This window comes from Babylonia areolata, chromosome 4 (assembly GCF_041734735.1).
Source record: "Babylonia areolata isolate BAREFJ2019XMU chromosome 4, ASM4173473v1, whole genome shotgun sequence".
Taxonomy (NCBI): Eukaryota; Metazoa; Mollusca; class Gastropoda; order Neogastropoda; family Buccinidae; genus Babylonia; species Babylonia areolata.
In genome coordinates, this window is record NC_134879.1 from 5,982,003 (window position 1) to 5,992,969 (window position 10,967).

Consider the following 10,967-nt stretch of genomic DNA (forward strand, 5'->3'; position numbering starts at 1 on the left):
TGACAAGTGTAACTGGGTCACTAGCCCTATGTCTCTTGTGACAAGTGTAACTGGGTCACTAGCAGTGTGTCTCTTGTGACAAGTGTAACTGGGTCACTAGCAGTGGGTCTCTTGTGACAAGTGTAACTGGGTCACTAGCACTATGACTCTTGTGACAAGTGTAACTGGGTCACTAGCAGTGGGCCTCTTGTGACTAGTGTAACTGGGTCACTAGCAGTGGGCCTCTTGTGTAACTGTAACTGTGTCACTAGCAGTGGGCCTCTTGTGACTAGTGTAACTGGGTCACTAGCAGTGGGCCTCTTGTGACAAGTGTAACTGGGTCAGTAGCAGTGGGCCTCTTGTGACTAGTGTAACTGGGTCACTAGCAGTGGGCCTCTTGTGACTAGTGTAACTGGGTCCCTGGCAACTGGGAAGTGACGACAATGGGTTGGAGCAGGGCAATCTTTTCCAGTTGTAGTTATTCACAGTACTCGCAGGGTAGGTTCAACAACGTGCTTGTGCGTCGATCTGTGAGTGTGTATGTGTGTGCGCGCGTATATGTTTGTACCATATGTGTGTATGTGCGTGTGTTTGTGTGTTGTTGTTGTTCAGTTCAGCCATGCTGTGTGTAGCTGAATACTTCTTGCTTTTCAGTTAGAGATGAAACTTGTGTGTATATATTTATATAAAGATATTCCATTCCGAAGCTTTTCTTCTAGCTGACATCTCTGATTATATCAGATCAGTTCATCGTTCTGTATTTCACTCTTTGTTTGCTTGAAGGTTAGCATTCTCACCACTGGGAGAGAGAAAAACATAATGTACAACATATTGCCTTTGATTTAAACTGACTTTGAATTGATATTGCGAAGATATATTGCACAACGTCTTGAACTGAAGATTAGTTAAATGCAGTTAAATCATATACTGATCCACTTTAAAACTAATGGTCTACTGCTTCTCAGTTATTTTCACGGGCATATCAACGATTGTGTAGCAGTTATGTTGATTCTAACTTACATTGTAATTGTGGTGTTAGACATTGATCAGATCCTTTTCATGCGCCTAAGCAATGCGACCATCTTTGGAATTATGACAAGAAACTTATCAGTGAAATATATAAGTAAATAAAAGATAATTTAAGCTGAGTTCTAACTGCATTTATGCAAAGACTCTGAAGGAGAGCAGTCCACTAGCAGCATAATTAAGATAGGAAATCGGAAACAAAGCCTATTACAGAAAAGGAAAGAGGACATTTTAAAACCAATCTTCGTCAATACTTTTCGGGTGGAAACACAGCACTGTATAGCAGAGGTGTGAAAATAAAGATGCCAACTTCCCTGAGAAACTTACTTTCCATTTGTTTCGAGGTCTCCAGTTCCGCATCTTGTTCATAATAACAGCTGATTCATGTCATGCCCAATAAGTGTATTACCCCACCCTCCACCCCCAAATGACTTTACTGATCTATACTAAAAGCTGCCATTGGTTTCTCAAAAGCAGATGTATGTCTGCGTGCAATGACATGCTGATCGCTGGGGTTTTTGTCGTTGTTTTATTTTGGGGGTTTTTGTTTTGTTTTGTCGTGTTCATTGTTTTTGGCTTGATCGGTACTTGTTTTGAGATATTTTCACCGACATGCCCTCCATTGTGTGACAGTTTTGCTGACAGGCACGTACATTCTCGTTCTGTTGTCTGACACACATCAGATCTTATTTATGCTCATGTCGTTGTTTGTAAATATTTTGCGTTTGTCAATACTCAGTTGACATATTAATCAAAATGTATAACATATTTTTGTGTAGGATCTTGGTGTGATTTCATGGGTTTTTTGTTTTTGTTTTTGTTTGTTATTGTTTTTTTGTTTTTTTACTTTTTCATTAAAATCTTGGGTTTGCTTTGGTCCAAACGACCTTTTGTACATGGAAAGGGAATTGGTGAAATAAAATTTGTTTGAACAGGTTTTTTGGAGCAGGAAACAGAAGACTATCAGTCTGATACTCAAAATATATATCATGTCAAGCGGTACCTGCTTTTTCCATTTTAATGCTGAATGGATTAAAAAAAAAAAAAAAAAGGGAAATTAAACAAAGATTTTTTTTCTTCCCTTTTAAACACAAAAACACATTTTTAGCGAATTTATTTATGGACATTATCTTCATGCTGAAGTTGACGTCGTTTTCTAAATCAGAAATTAGGAGTAAGATTAAACAGTTGTCCAAATGCAAATATTTTCATATTAAAAAAAAAATACGTTAAACTTGATGGTAAAGCTTAAACTGTGTTGCTGAACATTGCTTGCTTGTGGATGGTGTATCAGTTTGGGAATTGGTTTTTGGTGAATTATCTGTATCTGTTTTATGACTGCTCACGTTCTGATGTTTTTGTATCATGCTTATGGCTTTTCTTTCTTTGCTTATTCAGATATTTGTTCATTGCTTTCATCACGATATTTCCATATCATTGCTCTTATTCATATGCAACAGTTATCAGTGGACTGGGTATCAACCTGTATTTTCTTTTCCAAATTGTCGAAATGTTATCTGATACTCGTTTTCTATCCACTTGAGTAAACAATGCTTCCAAGTGACTGAAAACAAAAACGTTAGTTATAATGGTTCCTGAGTTTAATGGGCGCTATGGTCATGAAGATGCTGTCAGATTGATCTGTATACACGAACCTATCAGCTGTTTTTATTCAAAAGTCATTTAATTTTTGCTGCAGTTACGATGTTCAGCCTGTAGCCAGGCTGACCATACAGATGATTTCAAGACTGAAAAAGCCCACTGTCAATCATATACTAGAATGACTGAAGTCTAAATAAAGCAACTTACAACATGCATTTTATGGTTGGTCTGAAATAAAATCAGTCACTGGAGGCACGGAAGGAATTGTATCTTATATAGGAAAAAAAAACAAAAAACTTTTCACATGACACATACTGTTTCATTTCAAAAAGCTGAAGGTTCTTCTCACATTCATTTCAAGTACTGCCGTGCTATCCAGAATGGAAGCCCTCCTCCGTCAGCGTATCTGTACCAACATTTTTGTGTTGTTTTAAATGTTTCTGTATATAAAAGCGGCGATACAACAGTCTGATACGGATTAACATTTGCATCATATTTTAGGTTATAAGACTCCATGTTGGTTTCCTGTAAATGGCCTGTGCATTCAAATAGTGACAGTAACGAACCCGTTGAATTAAGTATTCCGCAGTGAAAACACTTTTTTTTCCAGACAGTGTATTCTCTTCAGCCTGACTCCAACTGATATGACAGCGCTGATAAGACGGAGACAAACACGGTGACATAGACCATCTCGGGGCATATTTTCAATGTTCATGATTCACTCGCCATGTCGTATGGTTTTCTGTCTGTGGTCGCATTAAAAGTGTGTGTGAAGATTCTTTTCTCTGTATATAGAAATACCGTTTTCATGTTTCGATTGGAAAGTTTTGTGCTAAGAACTGCCGAACTGGTTTCTGCATGGGATATGCTGTTGGTTACAAAGCTTGTTTCCTTTTTTTTTCTATAGACGTCGTTTGAAGAGATCCAATAAATATTTCTTTATTGTTGAGGTATTAATACTTGTATCACTTTAGATTTGGTGTGTCTGTGTTGAATACAAATAAAATTCCATGGTAAATAACGTACTGGCAAATCAATATTCTCTATAATTATTTGACATTTTGTTTACAGATGTAGTGGCAATGTTCTTGATACTGTTATTGAGTGTTATGACTGATCGTCTTTTATATTGCTTGGCTGCCTCGGTAGCTTTTCGGTTTAGTTGGAGTTGATGTCACATTTGTATCCATATGAGTGGATTATGATTATCAACCTGTTTCAATGTCCATGAAAGAAAAGCAATTCACCCAACAGTCATCATTAATTTTATATATACATACTTTGAAACAGCAAATAATTTAGGTTATTCAAGAACATGTATGTTATGCATCAGCACAGTGACAGAATAAGACAGTGTCGTTTTGGTGTATTTAGTTGCCTCTCCTTTTAAGTACATGCGTCTGACGTTGACGAAATTCTCCCAATGTTGTGCCCGATTTCTCACTGTGTCTGTCTATCAGTATGTCTGTCTATCAGTATGTCTGTCTGTCTGTCTGTCTGTCTCTCTCTTTCTCTCTCCCTTCTTCTTCTATCTATCTCTCTCATTCTCTCTGTGTGTGGTGTTGTGTCAATATTCGTCGTTTACACGACAAATGTACGTGTCTTAAAATGTTGGGCATGCCTATGCTAGAACTGCGTGTGAGCCGTTGTAATGTCCGCTTTATTTGGAAGGATAGACAGACGTCTTACCAGCCGTGTGATTTCAGGCGTGGGTTGTGGTCCATTGCATACAGTTCAGGAGAAGAATTGGAATTGCTGAAACAATCACTTTGGTGTCGTAGGGTAGGGTGTGTAGCGTGTCATGTCTGTTCTGTGTGTTCTGTGTGTTCTCACTATCAGTGAATAGACACACTTCCTCTTGGCCGCCTATCTGTTTCCTTAGCCTTCTGGAGTGCCACCCTGATATTACCGCAGAGGCTGAAGCTGGGAGAAAAAGTTGCGGCTTATAGACCGAACTTTACGGTACAACACTTTGACTGGAGGTGGGCAGTGTTTCAAGTGCTTTTTCCCCCTGTCCCATTTTTTCAACGCCAGATTCAAGTCTTGCTCCACCCTTTTAAGTCAGTGGAGGTTACCAGTGTAACCAATAAGAATATGTTTGTTCGTTTCTTTTCAATGAAAACCTGACTAGTAAGACTGGAGACGGGAATACATGACTGAAGTAAAAGCTTCAGTGATGCAGTGCTGTTGTTCATTTGTTCCTGGGTGATTGTTGTTGTTTTTTTCTCTCTTTGGGAAATGGGTTCTACATGTTGAATTCTGCCTACAGGGTTAATATCCTGACAGGTTTATAATCAGTACAACATCCATTCATTTATCAGGCGAATACACATGTTCATATACTTGGACAGGTGTTTAAGTGTGCCTGCTAAACATGTTTTCATATCAAACTGTGTAAAAGAGGTCTGTTTAATTCGCCTGCTTTATTTTGAGAAGAAAACTGTTTGGATCCAGCAATGAACCTTTTTTTTCTCTCCCTTTTACAGCTTCATTGACAACAATGATATGTCACTCCAGGAACAATCGAAAGTATTAGAAAGGTCAAGCCATACAAATAATGTATCTGTGCCTGCGCCATGTTAGACGCGTTTTGCCTTATTGTGTGACTTTGAAAGGAAGACGGTTTCAATATAAACACGGCTGTGACATATTTCCTGATTCTGATTCTTTGTTTGTCATATCTTTCATTCTTATGTCGACATTCTTTAAAATCAGCTGAGATTTTCAAAAGGCAAGGAAATTCAGTCTTTTTTTTTTCCTCAAGAGGTTTAGTTATGCTTATGGTAACATTTTTACATCGTTTCTGTGGACGAATAATCAAATGAATTATTTGTGGTCCGAAAACTTTAAGAGGATTAGAGAAGAATATTGGACATGATAATTTGACAGGAGTTTGTACAAAGTTTGTCAACATCTCCATGTGTGTAAAATCATTTGCATCATTCAAGTTTCTGATATTTATATAAACACCCATTTAACCATGTTACTTACTTTCTTGCTTAAGTTTCCATTTTTATTACCAAAGGTACATTACATTTTATTTCATTTTGTAACTATTAAAGTGCGTACGATTTTCGATGAGGTGAGAACTGAAGAGGAGGAAAAGGAAGGAAGCGAAACTAGACAATGGACTGAAAATCTCATACATTACAGTGTGTTTTGACTGTTCAGCACGTGCTACCGTGTTGACCAGGAGCCAGATCCGTTGTTTTTAAGTCCATCTGGATCAGCTCTCACCCTTCACACTTACACCTCCTTTTTTCTTTTTCTTTTTTAATATGATAAGTATTTCTTAGCCAAGAAAATGTATGCTTGGTTTTGCTACTGAAGTAGCCTTTTGAAATTACAGTGGCTGAAAGCAAAAGCGAAGTTTTCTGCCAAATATTATTTTCGCCATTTTTGCCATTCACATGGAGTGACACGAAGGGTATTATTGTTATTACGTTGGTAGGAATTAGTTTGCTCTATTTTTCAGGCACGGTTTCTGAGCCAGACGATAAATCTACCCACCCCCTTCCATCCACCCCGCCCCCTCAACAGTCAAAGCTTAGCTTCTGTGTGAACGATTTTCCCCAGTTATGAAGAGAATTTATTTTTAACTTTATACGCAACAGCGGCTCTATTTTTATTGGCTAAAACAAAAAAGAAATATCAAAATCGCTTTTGATTGGCTAAGATGATGGGATAACTTTAGCAAATGAGCCAATCAGAGAGCACTACATCTTTCAGACAGTTGTGCGTGGTACCCAAAGTGCTGGGTTTTGCTGAAATGAATCATTTTTTTGTTTTTGATCTGTTTTTTTCTTTTCTTTTCAATTAGATCAGACTAATACCAGCTGTCATTACTTAGATCAGATGTCTTAATGTTCATGTATTGTTGTCAGCCTTTGGATCATTAAAGATGAATTTGTACCTTCGGAGTTTTGTTGTATATATATATGTGTATATATATATATATATATATATATATATATATGTGTGTGTGTGTGTGTGTGTGTGTGTGTGTGTGTGTTTGTTCTTGTTCTTTTTGTTGTTACACACACACACACACACACACACACACACACACACACACACACACACACACACACTGTGCTGGTGCGCGTACAGGCATCACAGGCATTACATACGAGCACACACACACACACACACACACACACGTGCACACACACATTCACATACACACACACACACACACACACACACACACACACACACACATACATACATATACACACACACGTACGCATACACGCGGGAGCGCAAACACACACATGCACACAAGCATGCGCGCACGCGCTCATTTTGATCACATACTGAAGATGGTTATCCAGATAACTAAGTAGAAGTGTTTAGTGACGTTTCGTTGTTTGATAACCAACACACAGGTGCCCGTTTTGTGATTCCAGCAAAAAGGAAAGAAATATTCTGTTCACTTCGTTAAGGTCATTCAGTCTTCACTGTGGAGTTACATGCCATTCGTATGGCATTATCATTTATAATCGATACACCTGTGGTCTTGGTTTTTTTAGAGTTCGTTTTCTGTATTGATTGCAGGCTTTAAAATCTACACGGTCATTAACGAAATTCGATCTTGTAGTTGAAATACTTTATTTAGTTGTGTTTCTTATTCAGAAGGGCGCTGTTGCTATGTTTTGTCGTAATGTCTCCCACTGCAGCATCCTTCCTAATGGATGTGCAGACACAGTGGTCTAAGATGGTTCTTGTGGGATGAAAGAGTGCATGAAAGTAACTACTCCAGTCTGCGAAAAGAAGGGAACAGACTTTCACAGAAAGCGTCACATAAAATCTGCATTCATAATTATTGCGAAGAAAATGTTAGCCTGCTATCTGTCAATGTTTGTTACGTTACCAACTCGTGGTAATGATACGCGAGCAGTCATTATCCTGGAATAAATGCCTTAAAACGTAAATGTAATTATAAATGGTCATTAAAAAGATCCAGTGGTAAACGTATGTTCACAAAACACATCCTATTGCAGTGCCTTGATTTTAAACAACACCTACCACATGCCATCTCCACTGTAACTGACTCAGTGTGGTGATGATTTCTGTGACATCACACCCTTTCCTACTTTTGGCAGCAAAAAATTATTCTTCAAGCTTTTGGAACATTCCTGTGATTCTTTACTGATGCGTATCATAGTGTGCTTAAAAGAGAAAAAAAAAGACGTTATAGGCCACTGTGCTTTGTCAGTTATGAGGTCAAATTTCAACAACTTTCAAAACCTTTCAATGACACATAAGTAAAACGACGTTATAGAAATAGAGAGAAACAGAACACACACACACACACACACACACGAAAATCTTCACAGCCTATTTGCTGTGCCCAATTCCGCATGGACCAGTAACATTTACAATTTTGGTTTGTAAATCTGTCGATAGATGACATAAAGAGGGGGTGGAGTGAAGTGCGGTACAGTACGTGGAGCCGCCAAACCAACCGACACATTCAAATGGATAGCAGAGACTTACAATTTTAAAAATATATAGTGTGACGACGTCAGACGATACAATTACTGGGGTTTTGTTTGTTTGTTTGTTTTTTTGTTTTTGTTTTTTTGTTGTTGTTTTTTTATGTTGGACGCGTGCTGCTGCCAAAAAGCAAATATCTGTACATAAGTACAGACAATAAAGTTTGTGCATTCATGTAAAATTAACAACGCAATTAAAGTCCTCGGCGCACAATAAGCGCTGTGCAGGAGTAGTACAGTGTTTACAGTCACCAGAACGTGTGACGGGACATTAATCACAACATTCATCCTCCCCATGCAATGCATGGCACAGAAAGCCGTGATACCACACAGCGTCCTCAACCTTTGCGAGTGTACTGCTGGTTATTTAACCAGTCATTATTATAATAAACTCAATAGTTTATCATAGCTGTACGTTTTCTGTGCCACTACACAGTGTCTCCTCCACTACGTGCTGGCCAAAAGTATGTGTGTGGTAAGGCTGTGCATATGCCGCCATGCGACTGTATGTTGGGGGGTGGGGGTGGATTGTCGGGGGAAGGGGGCAGAAGAAATTTGCGGGTGTTTGGAGGGGGATGTATTTGGTGGTCATGTGTTTGGACGGGGCTAGTCGGTCCACTTCTGGTCCTACAATGTGAGCCGGAATGCCCCTTAAAAGTATTGACGTTAAATTTCACTCCCTAAACAAAGAGAAGGATTTTTACAAGATGGTTACGTAAGATCGCCCCATTCTGTGCACTGTACAGAGCCGTGATGTGGGGCAGTCCTCAAGGCTGTTTGTGTTGTTGCAGGAGGCACTTTACAGAGCCGTGATGTGGCGCAGTCCTCAAGGCTGTTTGTGTTGTTGCAGGAGGCACTTTACAGAGCCGTGATGTGGCGCAGTAATCAAGGCTGTTTGTGTTGTTGCTGGAGGCACTGTACAGAGCCGTGATGTGGGGCAGTCCTCAAGGCTGTTTGTGTTGTTGCTGGAGGCACTGTACAGAGCCGTGATGTGGGGCAGTCCTCAAGGCTGTTTGTGTTGTTGCAGGAGGCACTTTACAGAGCCGTGATGTGGCGCAGTCCTCAAGGCTGTTTGTGTTGTTGCTGGAGGCACTGTACAGAGCCGTGATGTGGGGCAGTCCTCAAGGCTGTTTGTGTTGTTGCAGGAGATTCTGTCCACAGTATCCAGTTCTCGATGCCGAACCTCACCTGAACTGGGCGTCAGCCTGCAGCTTTTGCCCTGTCCCAGGTGGAAATGGTTCTTACCCAGTCAGTCACGAATACCATTCATCTTTTACGCCTCACGTTACCGTCTGCTTATTTCACTTTATTTTGTGATCACGTTAGGTGAATCTTTTTCGCATGTTTATTAATTACTGGATTTTTAAACCGAATTTTGGTCAAGATGTTAATATTACAGTTTTACCAATTTTGTTATTGAGTTAGCAAAGTTTAGAACAACCAACGATCCACTTCCTGTTAATAAACAGCGTTTCAACAATTCACCAAGAAGGGAATCAATGTTATAAATGTTCGACAAATGATATTGCTGTTGAGTTTTACTATTTGTGTATCCCTTTTATGACAGCATAAGGGAAAATGTTTGCCTGCATTTTGTATAACCTGACCAGACAGCATTAAATTCCATCTCCTGTTTTCTGAAGAAAAAAAAAAGAATAGTGTTAAAACTTAAAGCATTTGTCTCTACTGTTCGTATTTATTTTCAGTAAAACTTTGTACATTGATAGGGAGTATAAAAAAAATCTCTGTGTGTAATGGAAAATGATAATGTGAATTTGCCTGATTGCTAATGTAGGTCCTTTGTATGTGTGTGTGTGTGTGTGTGTGTGTGTGTGTCTCTCTCTCTCTCTCTCTCTCTATATATATATATATATATATATATGTGTGTGTGTGTGTGTGTGTGTGTGTGTGTGTGTGTGTGTGTGTGTGTGTGTGTGTGATGGACTCGGGGTAAGGGTACGGTTGGAGTGGAGTGGAGATAGGGATAGGTAGGACAGGGGATAAGGGTGTAGGGATAGAATGAGGGATTAGGAGTATTTGATGGTGTCAGGGGTTAGAAGTTAGCAGGTTCCCGTGCAGGCAGGAGCATATGAAAGCGGACGCCCTTTCAATTGTTTATTCACTACAGTTATTACAGGAAAACAGTGCCTGCAAGACACAAACAAATAAAAGCCATAAATACAATGTCAACGTTGCATGTACGTATAACAATGAGCATACATGAGGCAAAGACCAAGACTGGTAGAGTACCCGCATCAACAAAGTATAAAGGAGGGAACCAAAACCAAACCGAAACACAAAAACCATATTCTACAATACATGAACACCAGAAGCACCATAAGTGGGAAGTCAGTCATTCATGGATGTGGGTAGCATGGAGCATACATAGTGCTGTGCCTACCTCTGGGTTTGGTATTTGCCCAAAACAACTCAACTACTTATCTAAAATCTAAGCATTAAATTCTCAGATTACAATACCAACAACTAGGACAACTAAAAATCATAACCTAACTAAAACCATATAATATACTAAAAATACTCTGCCAGATATAAAACTATATGTAATTTACACTATGTCAAAATAAAATATTAACATATAATACACTAATATCTTACCTAGTACCCCTATAAAACTCATATTATGCAACCCCCTTAGTCAAGTACCATTAATACTAACATACCTTATAGTAAATAATAACAACATAATTATCAAAATACAACAAAACTCATCCTACCAACTCCAAATGGGAAATCAAACCTCAAACTTAGTACATAAAATATCTAACATATAACTTATAAAATATAATCACTATCAAGTACACATACACAGTAAACTCATAAAAGCAATATGTCTGGTATTCT

The 10,967-nt window shown here is 38.8% G+C and overlaps 1 protein-coding gene across 1 annotated transcript in view; it reads left to right on the plus strand.

The window, feature by feature from the left end:
* The window catches only part of LOC143280802 (uncharacterized), a 399,670-nt gene extending 393,146 nt beyond the window's left edge, over positions 1-6,524 (plus strand). The window contains exon 14 of the mRNA XM_076585488.1: positions 1-6,524. This exon is cut by the window's left edge and continues 2,665 nt beyond it. The gene's annotated coding sequence lies outside the window, so the exon portion shown is untranslated.
* The last annotated feature ends 4,443 nt before the right edge of the window (positions 6,525-10,967 follow it).